This window comes from Chrysemys picta, chromosome 8 (assembly GCF_011386835.1).
Source record: "Chrysemys picta bellii isolate R12L10 chromosome 8, ASM1138683v2, whole genome shotgun sequence".
Lineage (NCBI taxonomy): Eukaryota > Metazoa > Chordata > Testudines > Emydidae > Chrysemys > Chrysemys picta.
In genome coordinates, this window is record NC_088798.1 from 84,850,033 (window position 1) to 84,860,562 (window position 10,530).

Consider the following 10,530-nt stretch of genomic DNA (forward strand, 5'->3'; position numbering starts at 1 on the left):
TCAAAGTATCTCCTTCGTGAATAGATCCAGAGTATGTTTCTCCACCTTGTGACATACTGAATCAGTCTTTTGTCTTTATTCACAAATAGGGTGGTCCCCTCATTGATATATCATTCTTTTTCACTTCCAAGTGATTTTGATGTATATAGTTTGTCTTTGGTGGTTTTCCATTGACTTTTCTGGGTTGGTACACAGGTAGACAATTGTGCAATACATTACATAACCAGCTAGCCAGTGAAGGGTAACAACTCCCTTCACTTGAATGGGCCATCACTGAGACATAGGATTCCCTAGTGATTAACTTTCACTCCAGGACCATCAGGGCATAGTTATCAACATATTATCATTTATCATATTTAATATTATATAAATATCATATTTCAACATAAATATTAGCCATACACACGTCTCACTGTGATTCTGAATAAGTTATTCGCTTCCAGCAGAGGCCTCACATGCTACCTGTGATGAGTGGCACTCACCTCTTTGAGCATCCACCAGAGTCCAGGTGTGGTGCTGCTTCTCTTTTCATTTCCCAGCACCTCCTGCAGGCTGTCATCCCAGCTCTGAGGGTCTTCTGTGGCTCAGCCCTCCAGCCAGGTCACACAGTTCAAACCCTTTCCAGGATACAACAGATTCAAAGAAAAGAACTTCCTTGACACTCAAGGCCAATTATAAATAAAATGGATTCTTACCTTTCTGGGGCTTTAATTTTCTCTCCCAAATTAAATCAGCAGGATTCCTCCTAAACTCCTGTTGCTGATTGTGGCCAGCAATAGGCTGACACCTAGTTCTTCCGGTTGTGGCGGCTGAAGTGAAAAAACAGATTGACAGAGCCAGACGAGTACCCAGAAGTCACCTCCTACAAGACAGGCCCAACAAAGAAAATAACAGAACACCACTAGCTGTCACCTTCAGCCCCCAACTAAAACCTCTCCAGCGCATCATCAGAGATCTACAACCTATCCTGAAAGATGATCCTTTACTCTCACAGATCTTGGGAGACAGACCTGTCCTCGCTTACAGACAACCCCCCAACCTAAAGCAAATACTCACCAGCAACCACACATCACTGAACAAAACCACTAACCCAGGAACCTATCCTTGTAACAAACCCCGATGCCAACTCTGTCCACATATCTATTCAAGTGACATCATCATAGGACCTAATCACATCAGCCATACCATCAGGGGCTCGTTCACCTGCACATCTACCAATGTGATATATGTCATCATGTGCCAGCAATGCCCCTCTGCCATGTACATTGGCCAAACCGGACAGTCTCTACGCAAAAGAATTAATGGACACAAATCTGACATCAGGAATCATAATACTCAAAAACCAGTGGGAGAACACTTTAACCTGTCTGGTCATTCAGTGACAGACCTGCGGGTGGTTATATTACAACAGAAAAACTTCAAAACCAGACTCTAACGAGAGACTGCTGAGCTGGAATTGATATGCAAACTAGACACAATCAACTCAGGATTGAATAAGGACTGGGAATGGCTGAGCCATTACAAGCATTGAATCTATCTCCCCTTGTAAGTATTCTCACACTTCTTATCAAACTGTCTGTACTGGGCTATCTTGATTATCACTTCAAAAGTTTTTTTTCTCTTACTTAATTGGCCTCTCAGAGTTGGTAAGACAACTCCCACCTGTTTATGCTCTCTGTATGTGTGTATATATATCTCCTCAATATATGTTCCATTCTATATGCATCCGAAGAAGTGGGCTGTAGTCCACGAAAGCTTATGCTCTAATAAATTAGTTAGTCTCTAAGGTGCCACAAGTACTCCTGTTCTTTTTGCGGATACAGACTAACACGGCTGCTACTCTGAAATTAGTCAAAACAGTGCACGAAACTGGGCACATACTAACAACTGAGATATTCATTTAGATGGCATTGATATTGATTCTGGCTCTAGTGTCCTTGGCATTATGTTTCTTGGCTATTATCACACTTTACAGTGCAAAAGTGTTTATTGCTTTGCAGGGGGGAAAAGGATGAACCTATATTATTCCTATAAAACTCTCTAAAGTCTTAGGACATCAGTGCACTGCGCTGTTACTGGATGGAGATGAATTATCTGCTTGATGCTGCAACTAAAATTGGGGACAGTATTCCACTGATCTGTGAAAAGTAAAATATTTAAAACAGCCACAAGCTGCACAGCAAAAGTTAATGTGAGCATCTCCAAGGTATAACTGGCAGCTGTTCAGGGCCGGCTCCAGCTTTTTTGCTGCCCCAAGCGGTGAAGAAAAAAAAACAAAAAACGATTGAGCTGCCACCAAAGTGCCGCCGAAAAGGACGAGAGGGAGTGAAGGACCCGCTGCCGAATTGCCGCCAAAGACTCGGATGTGCCACCCCAACAACGGACGGACTGTCGCCCCTTTCTATTGGCTGCCCCAGGCACCTGCTTCCTTCACTGGTGCCTGGAGCTGACCCTGCAGCTGTTGGCCTATTTGATTTCATAATGCTGCTTTGCAAACCTAGACATTTCTTCTTACCCTATTTGAGTTCATAATGACGGGTAAACTTAAAACAGCTGCTGAAAACTAGGCCACAGAGAAGCCAAAAAATCTAATCAGCACCATGTGCGGGAACCATCACAGCAGATGAAACCTGTGTATACCTATAGACAGGAAATCATTGTATTACACCAACAGGACTTCTTTTAGAAAAGAGTTGGAGGAACCTTGATGGAAGTATTTAAAATCATAAAGGCTATAGTGAAAGTTGATCAGAGCTTCCTATTGAAAGCTAAGTATGAGGGGAATCACAACACGAAATTACTGACAAGTGCTTTTAGAATAAATGAAAGGAAATACTACTGGCAACTGGGCTAGATTGTGACTTGGACTGTACATTTATGCAGGCCAGAAAGGGGGACTAATGAACCTCCACTTACACTCTTGCATGACCTACCAGACCTTGGTCCTGGGTGTGCTGGGCTAAGAAGATGCTGTCACAACCATTCATTACTCACAATGTGGATCAGATGAATGGAAAGCATATAGAGAGGGGTAAGAGAATGGGTGGAGCTGTCCTAGTGTACTGGTTAGAACAGCTGGAGCTTGTGCTGGGGTGTCAAAAATTGCTGTTATCATAAGCAGTTCTTAAAGGAAAATTCTAGACCTAAATAGATGTAGATATAGATTGCAGTCTGGTATTTTATGCTCACATTCACAGACAAACCCAGCTACATGCTAGTTTGAAAAAATGCATGGCTTTATTGCAAAGATCGATCGAGAATAGATCAATGCCTCCCCAATACACTTTCTTTCTGGCTCAGCTAAATGAGAGGGAATTTATAACACTCTTTTTAAAGACTGACATTTTACAGTTTTTCTGCTTTCGTTAAATAAAAGCAAACTGCCGACCCCTTTTTGTGAGTAGAAAGGATTCAGTTCTTAATGTTGCCTTTATAGAATACCCCTTAAAAGTGAATTTAACTTGATTGATTGGCATTGCCCAATTCCATTTCATTGCATCCCCTAAAGGATTGAAATCACAGACTGAGATAAACAAAAAATACCAAGCTCATCATGTTTAAAACTGCTTTTACAGGCTCTATCCTCTTCTTTGCTGCCTCTTTCCCAGTCACCGCTCACTGATAGGCTATAATTGCAGAATGACCAGAAAAAAAAAGCAGTGGCAGTCAGGTTTGCTGTAAGTTTTGTGGTGTGTGTCTGAAAGATTTATGTCCTGATTAAAAGACCCTTGATTGAATTTTCGGATAGAAAATTGTTTTGGTCATAAGCACATGTGCCTCTTATTCTTTGATCTTAGGTTGGCCCCATCTTTGTTATGGTGAGAAGCTGAAGATGGAGGAGGGAAGAAAGAGAGAGAAGACACTAAATACATACAGTACTGTAGCCTTTTTGTAATTAGAGTGGTAGATTAAGTGGCATCTGGTAGCATTCTAGAGCTTCACCCTGGGTTTAATGTCAGATTGTGTTTTCCTACTTGACCATAGTTTGTAGGTTTCCCATATACAAGAGGTGGTGTCATTTTTCAGACCACTAAATATTTTATTTCAGATAGGACATGTTTTAGGAATGAAAACAGATCTGATAAAGATTTCAGGTAATTCATCTTGACTTGTAATTAAAAAAACCTGTCATTATGGAGTTCTTAAATGGTTCCCAGGAGGTTTCTTTTTTCTTCAGTAGAGACATGCTCTATAACAATCTTTTAATCAAATATTTATGGACAGCATGTCATCTAATGGTTAGAGCAGGAGCTCGGAGTCAGGACTCCTGGATTTTACTTCTAGCTCTGTCATTGATCCCTGTGTTGCTTTAGGCAAGTTACTTTGTGTATCACAGTTGATCTAACTGTAAAATACTATCCAGAATTTGGGTGTAACAAAGCCCACTTAATTTTGTGAAGTGTTTTGCAAGTCTCAAATAAATGCCCAAATATTACGGTGATGGGCAGGGTATAAAACCCTGATTAGAAAACAACAGAATAAAATAAAGTGCCAAGCAATCTGAATATGGAGGTTTCAAGTGTGTCAGTCTTGAAATAAGCAAATCTCAATGACCTCTTTCATACTTCCAACCTCTCCCTGATTTTCAGGGCTACCCATGATTTTTCATTTAAAAGTCTCCTTCAAGGGCTGAACATATGCCAAATACTGCCAGGCACTAAAAGATAGGAGACATTGATTTTCTGAGTCTCTAGGCTTGATTCTCCATTTATTTTCACCTTGCATAGTTATTTAGTTATCTGTAAGCACAGGCTGCAAATCTGGTAGTTTCTTGTAGACAGTGCAGTAATAGTGGGTCTTGAGAAGAAAGTAAGTTTATAGACTGGTTCAGAGAGGACAGTCCATTCATATGGCCAACATGAATGAAGGCAAGGATAATGGCATAGAGAATTTTACTTTACAATTATAAAGTTTGCAGATGATACCAAGCTAGGAGGGGTTGCAAGTGCTTTGGGGGATAGGATTAGAATTCAAAATTATCTTGACAAACTGGAGAAATGGTCTAAAAATAGGATGAAATTCCATAAGGACAAATGCAAAGTACTACATTTAGGAAGGAATAGTCAATTGCACAAATACAAAATGGGAAATGACTGCTTAGGAAGGAGTACTGTAGAAGGGGTTTGGGGTTATAATGGATCACAAACTAAATATGAGTTGATTTAATACTGTTGCAAAAAAAAGTGAACATCATTCTCAGATGTATTAACAGGAGTGTTGTAAACAAGACACGAGAAGTAATTCTTCCATTCTACTCAGCACTGATAAGGCCTTAACTGGAGTATTGTGTCCAGTTATGGGCACCACACTTCAGGAAAGATGTGGACAAACTGGAAAAAGTCCAGAGGAGAGCAATAAAAATGATTAAAGGTCTAGAAAACATGACCTATGAGAAAAGATTGGAAACATTGGGTTTCTTTAGTCTGGAGACTAGAAGGCTGAGCGGGGGACATGATAACAGTTGTCAAGTACATAAAAGGCTGATATGAAGAGGAGGGTGATAAATTGTTCTCCTTATCCCCTGAGGACAGGACAAGAAGTAATGGGCTTAAATTGCAGCAAGGGAGATTTAAGTTAGACATTAGGAAAAACTTCCTAACTGTAAGAATAGTTAAGCACTGGGACAAATTACCTAGGGAAGTTGTGGGATCTCCATCATTGGAGGTTTTTAAGAGCAGGTTAGACAAACAACTGTCAGAGATGGTCTAGATAATACATAGTCTTGCCTCAGTGCAGGGGACTGGACTAGATGACTTATCGAGGTCTCTATGATTCTGTGAAGATGTTTGCAGAAGTGTACAAACTGGCAGCATGGAAAGAGCAGTGGTATCAATATAATAGAAGCATGGATAAATAGGACAGGGCAGGGTACTGAAGGGCTTTGAAGATGAGGATAAGAAGCTAGAATTTGATGTGCTGAAAATAGGGGAAACAGCAGAGGGATTTAAAGATGGTATGTGGTGACACTCAGAATGACAGGCAAGGAAGATAATATAAGGGGTGGTGCTTTGAGTGGACTGGAGTGAGGTAATGCAAATGTTAGGGAGGTACAAGTTGCACTAATCAAGATATCAGAGGGGTAGCCGTGTTAGTCTGGATCTGTAAAAAGCAACAGAGTCCTGTGGCACCTTATAGATTAACAGATGTATTGGAGCATAAGCTTTCTTGGGTGAATACCCACTTCGTCAGATGCATGTTGTTATGCTCCAATACATCTGTTAGTCTATAAGGTGCCACAGGACTCTTTGTTGCTTTTTAATCAAGATAGGAGATGGTGAGAGCTTGGACAAGAGTTTAGCAGTGTTGTCAAAGAGAAGGCTGGAATATAGACAGGTTATAGAGGGACAATGAAAAGATTTGCTCACTGCCTTGATGTGTTTGCTGAAAGGGAGAGAAGTCAAATATCACACAAAGCATTTTAAAATCAACATGACTGAGATTCTGAACATCAATGGGATTTATGCATCACTGAATAGGGATTAGAGGGAGGCAACATTTTTTCATCAGAAAAATGCCAATTTAGGCCGACAAAAACATTTTGCAAATTTGTGTCAAATCCACCCACAACTGTTTCAGGGCAGGTCTACACTACCCGCCTGAATCGGCAGGTAGAAATCGATCTCTCGGGGATCGAATTATCGCGTCTCGTCGGGACACGACAATCGATCCCCGAATTGACGCTTCTACTCCACTAGCGGAGGTAGGAGTAAGCGCCGTCGACGGGGGAGCCGCGGAGGTCGATTTGCCGCCATCCTCACAGCGGGGTAAGTCGGCTCCGATACATCGAATTCAGCTACGCTATTCGCGTAGCTGAATTTGCGCATCTTAAATTGACCCCCCCGCCCCGTAGTGAGGATGTAGCCTCAGTAAAAATCCTAAAAGAAAAAAAATATTTCATTTCAACATTTTTGGAATATTTCAGTTTTTCAATTAGAAAATGACTGTTTTGAAAATTGATTAAATTTAATTTTTAGAAAATGTTTAATAAAGCTTAAACAAAACAAAACTTTTTGTTTGCCCTGAAAAGAATGGATTTTCTATGTTTGGTTCTCCAAAAATTTCAAAAGCAATTTGTTTTGGTCAACTCAAAATGTATTTCTTTTTGATTTTTTGATATGGCCAGAGAAGTGAAAAATCAGTTATTCACACTTCTCTTATAGGGATGGACTTAAGCACAGGCTAAAAGTTAAGCACATGCTTAAGCGCTTTACTGAATCCGAACCTTACATATGATACTTGTAGGCTATATATAAAACCCTGAAATAGATCGGATAAAATTCTGGCCCCACTGAAGTCAATGGCAAAACTACCAATGACTTCAATAAGGGGGCAGGATTTAACTCATAAACTTCACCGAAGTCAATGGAATTAAATCAGAGGCAATGCTGGTCTTTGTTTTTTTCAGAACCGTGAGAGCTTGTCTAAAACAAATCTATAAGAAGGATCCCTTTAGAAAGAAAGGGAATTTAGATATGTGGAAGCAGTTTATGGATTATAATATACAAACCCAATATTGATTAATAGACCAAGGCACAGAAAGTTGCTTAGAATTATTTATATTTGACTAGACTCTAATTTGCATTGTTATGCAAGATGAAACTTTTCATTCAAATTTCTGTCTGTCTTTGCCTAGCTTGCTGTGATTATAAGATATATAGAAGAACCCAAAACCTAATTTGGAGTGAAGAGTTTGTTTTGTGGGATATGTATTATCAATTTGTATTTGTTTTAATTTTATAATTGAAATTCAATAAAAAAAGCCACAGCAAAAGCAATATAGTTTTTCAATTCCTCAAACCCTTAGAAGAATGGAAATAAACATATTTACTGTACTTTGACATATGGCTGTTCCCTGTCAAATTCATATTTTAAAATAAGTGATAAGACTGAAGAACCTCAGTAATCTAAATGAAACCATTATTCTTCAGAATGAACATAATGCTCAGGAAATGTACAGTCTGACCTTTCCCAATACATCTTTTTATGACTGTTCCTCTCCAGTCTCTGGAACTGCAGAAGCCTCTAAGGCAGCATTGAACTGGGAGTTGAGGCTAGATACAGCAATGGAGCAGTAGCAGTTGTGATTTAAAGGAGGAAGGATTTGGTCATGGCCTTTACAGGCAAAGAGAGGTAGGGAGGCTGTGTAGTTTGAATCTCTGGTGAACAGTTCCCATCATCCATCCTTGAATTTTATCAGACAGAGTTGAAAGGTAAAGGAGTAGACCTTGTTGTATGTCAAGTTACATCAGGAAATTACTGGTACACATGGGAGCTATTCATAGCTAGAGGTGCCATTTTTGCCAGCCTCAATAAATTCCAATTCCCAAGTATAAAGAACTCTTCAAAAAAAACACAACACATTAAAAGCAAAATAAAATAATCCCTCACAGACATATCTTTGGTATTATGATTATGCCTCACTTTTCCAGTAAACCAAAGGAAGGGATTGTAACAGTGGGGGCAAAGAAATTAAACTAATAACCGAATCCAAATGGATATCTGAAAAGAGATTTACTGCAAAAGGATTAAACAAAAGGGACAGAGCACAGGACCTTTCTAATGTCTACTGGGTTGTACTAAAAATTCACTTCAGGCACATTGGTGGAGTTCTTAAACAAGTTGGCCTACTTACTGTGCACGTGTAAGTAATAATGGCCCACCCTTTTGTTAGCCAGAGAATCTCAGACAAAGCAACTCCAGTTAGACGTTAGAGCCATCTGATTGAACACTTGTTGAGGTAATGGCTTTCAATGATACATATTGTCTGAGTGACAGACCAAACATAAAAGCACTTTTGAATGTGTCTAGGATGCATGAAAGATATGCACAGAGTCACACACAGTAGACATGAGGTCAGGATGTCATGGGATCACAGAAGGGAGCAATTTGACTTCAGAACTCCAGCAATGGCACAGCTCTGGGTTCAAGTTCTGAAGGTGGGGTAGCTTGCATAAAATGTGCGGCTGCCTCTACTATCACCTTCATACGTTTTAAAGGAGAATAGGAGCCATTTACTATTCGGACCATATGCTAGCTGCTTACTCTGTATTTACACAGTCTTTATTTAGTAAAGTCATGCTGAACTCAAGGGGAGTTTTCCTGAGTAAAATGTTCAGGATTTAGTCCTTTGTAAATGGAATAAAATAGGAAAGATTGTTCTGAATCTGTGTTCATTCACGTTGCTCCCAGTCAGAATGAACCCTTTGCAGAAGCTGAAATGATCTTACCATTTGGAAGCCAGCATAGAAAACAGAAAATAAAAGGTTGAGTTGAGTCCTCTGAATATTTGGTCCATAATAGGGAAAACAAAATGTTTTTTCTTGGTGCATTTGGTAAAATCACTGATAAAATGACATGAACTGAGTCGGACTTAGGTTGAGATAGCATTCCTATTATGCACTTTAAGCTTTAGAGGTGATGAGCAGCTGAAATTCCCACTGATTTCTCAGAATCAAGCCTTCATTGCTGGAATTCAGCTACTATTGCTTATCCCTCTTTCATTTAGTCTGGTTCCCAACATGGGATGTTTTGAAGATCCTTCTTAAACTACTTGGGATTAACCTCAGTGGAACATGTTATCACTACATCAATAGGGCTATCATCTTCCTTTTAGTGAACAAATTAATTGATACCTTTTAAACAACTGTAATGCAATATAATGGCTGTGATATACTGAAAAGCTCAGAAAATACCAAAAGAAAATTGCAATATTCAGCATATAATAGTGCCACTGCATTGCTATCTAATCTGTAGGATCTGTTAAATATGCAGTTTAAAACTGTATTCATCAGGACAGTCTGAAGCAAGGGAAGAGACTCTACTATTGTATATTGATCTGCAAGAAATTTAGTTTTTCCATTCTGCAAAGTTAAAGGAATCAATCTCTTAACTAAAGCAAAAATAACTGTATTGATAATCCAAATTATGGTTTAACTTTTGTAGAACAATGAGTGGGTTGTATTGGTAGAGTAATAACATAAATGCCAGTTATTATTGTGTCTTTTTCATGCCAGCCGGTAGGTTATGATTACTAGAATCAATCCCTGACAGTGAAAGAGACATTTTCAAAACGTTCAATGTGACAAGCAAATTATCAGAGGACTGACTGCATTAATCCGTCATTATTGCACAGGCTATAGATACATTTTGTCCATATTGTAGTTCAAAGAATTGAGATCCCATTCAAGAGAATGCAAAAGCAATATCTATCTGCAGTCAATGAGAACTCTATACATGTTTCCAAGGGCAAAATTTAGCTCTGTCTAAATACTATACAACACTATACTTACAATAAAAGCTACATGAATTTCATGGCTGAAAAATATTTATTTTTTATGCCCTGCGGTTCACATAGAAGTAACATATTTTGTTAGTTGTCCCACCATTCTTGTGACATGGTTTTCTGAGTGGACAATATCATTTTGGTGGGAAAAGATATTTTTGCTGTAAAACTCAGGAACTTGCTCTCTGGTGATTTTCTTCAAAGTTACTGAAAGTTTTCAATTTTGTTGAGATGCTGTTAAAACTTTT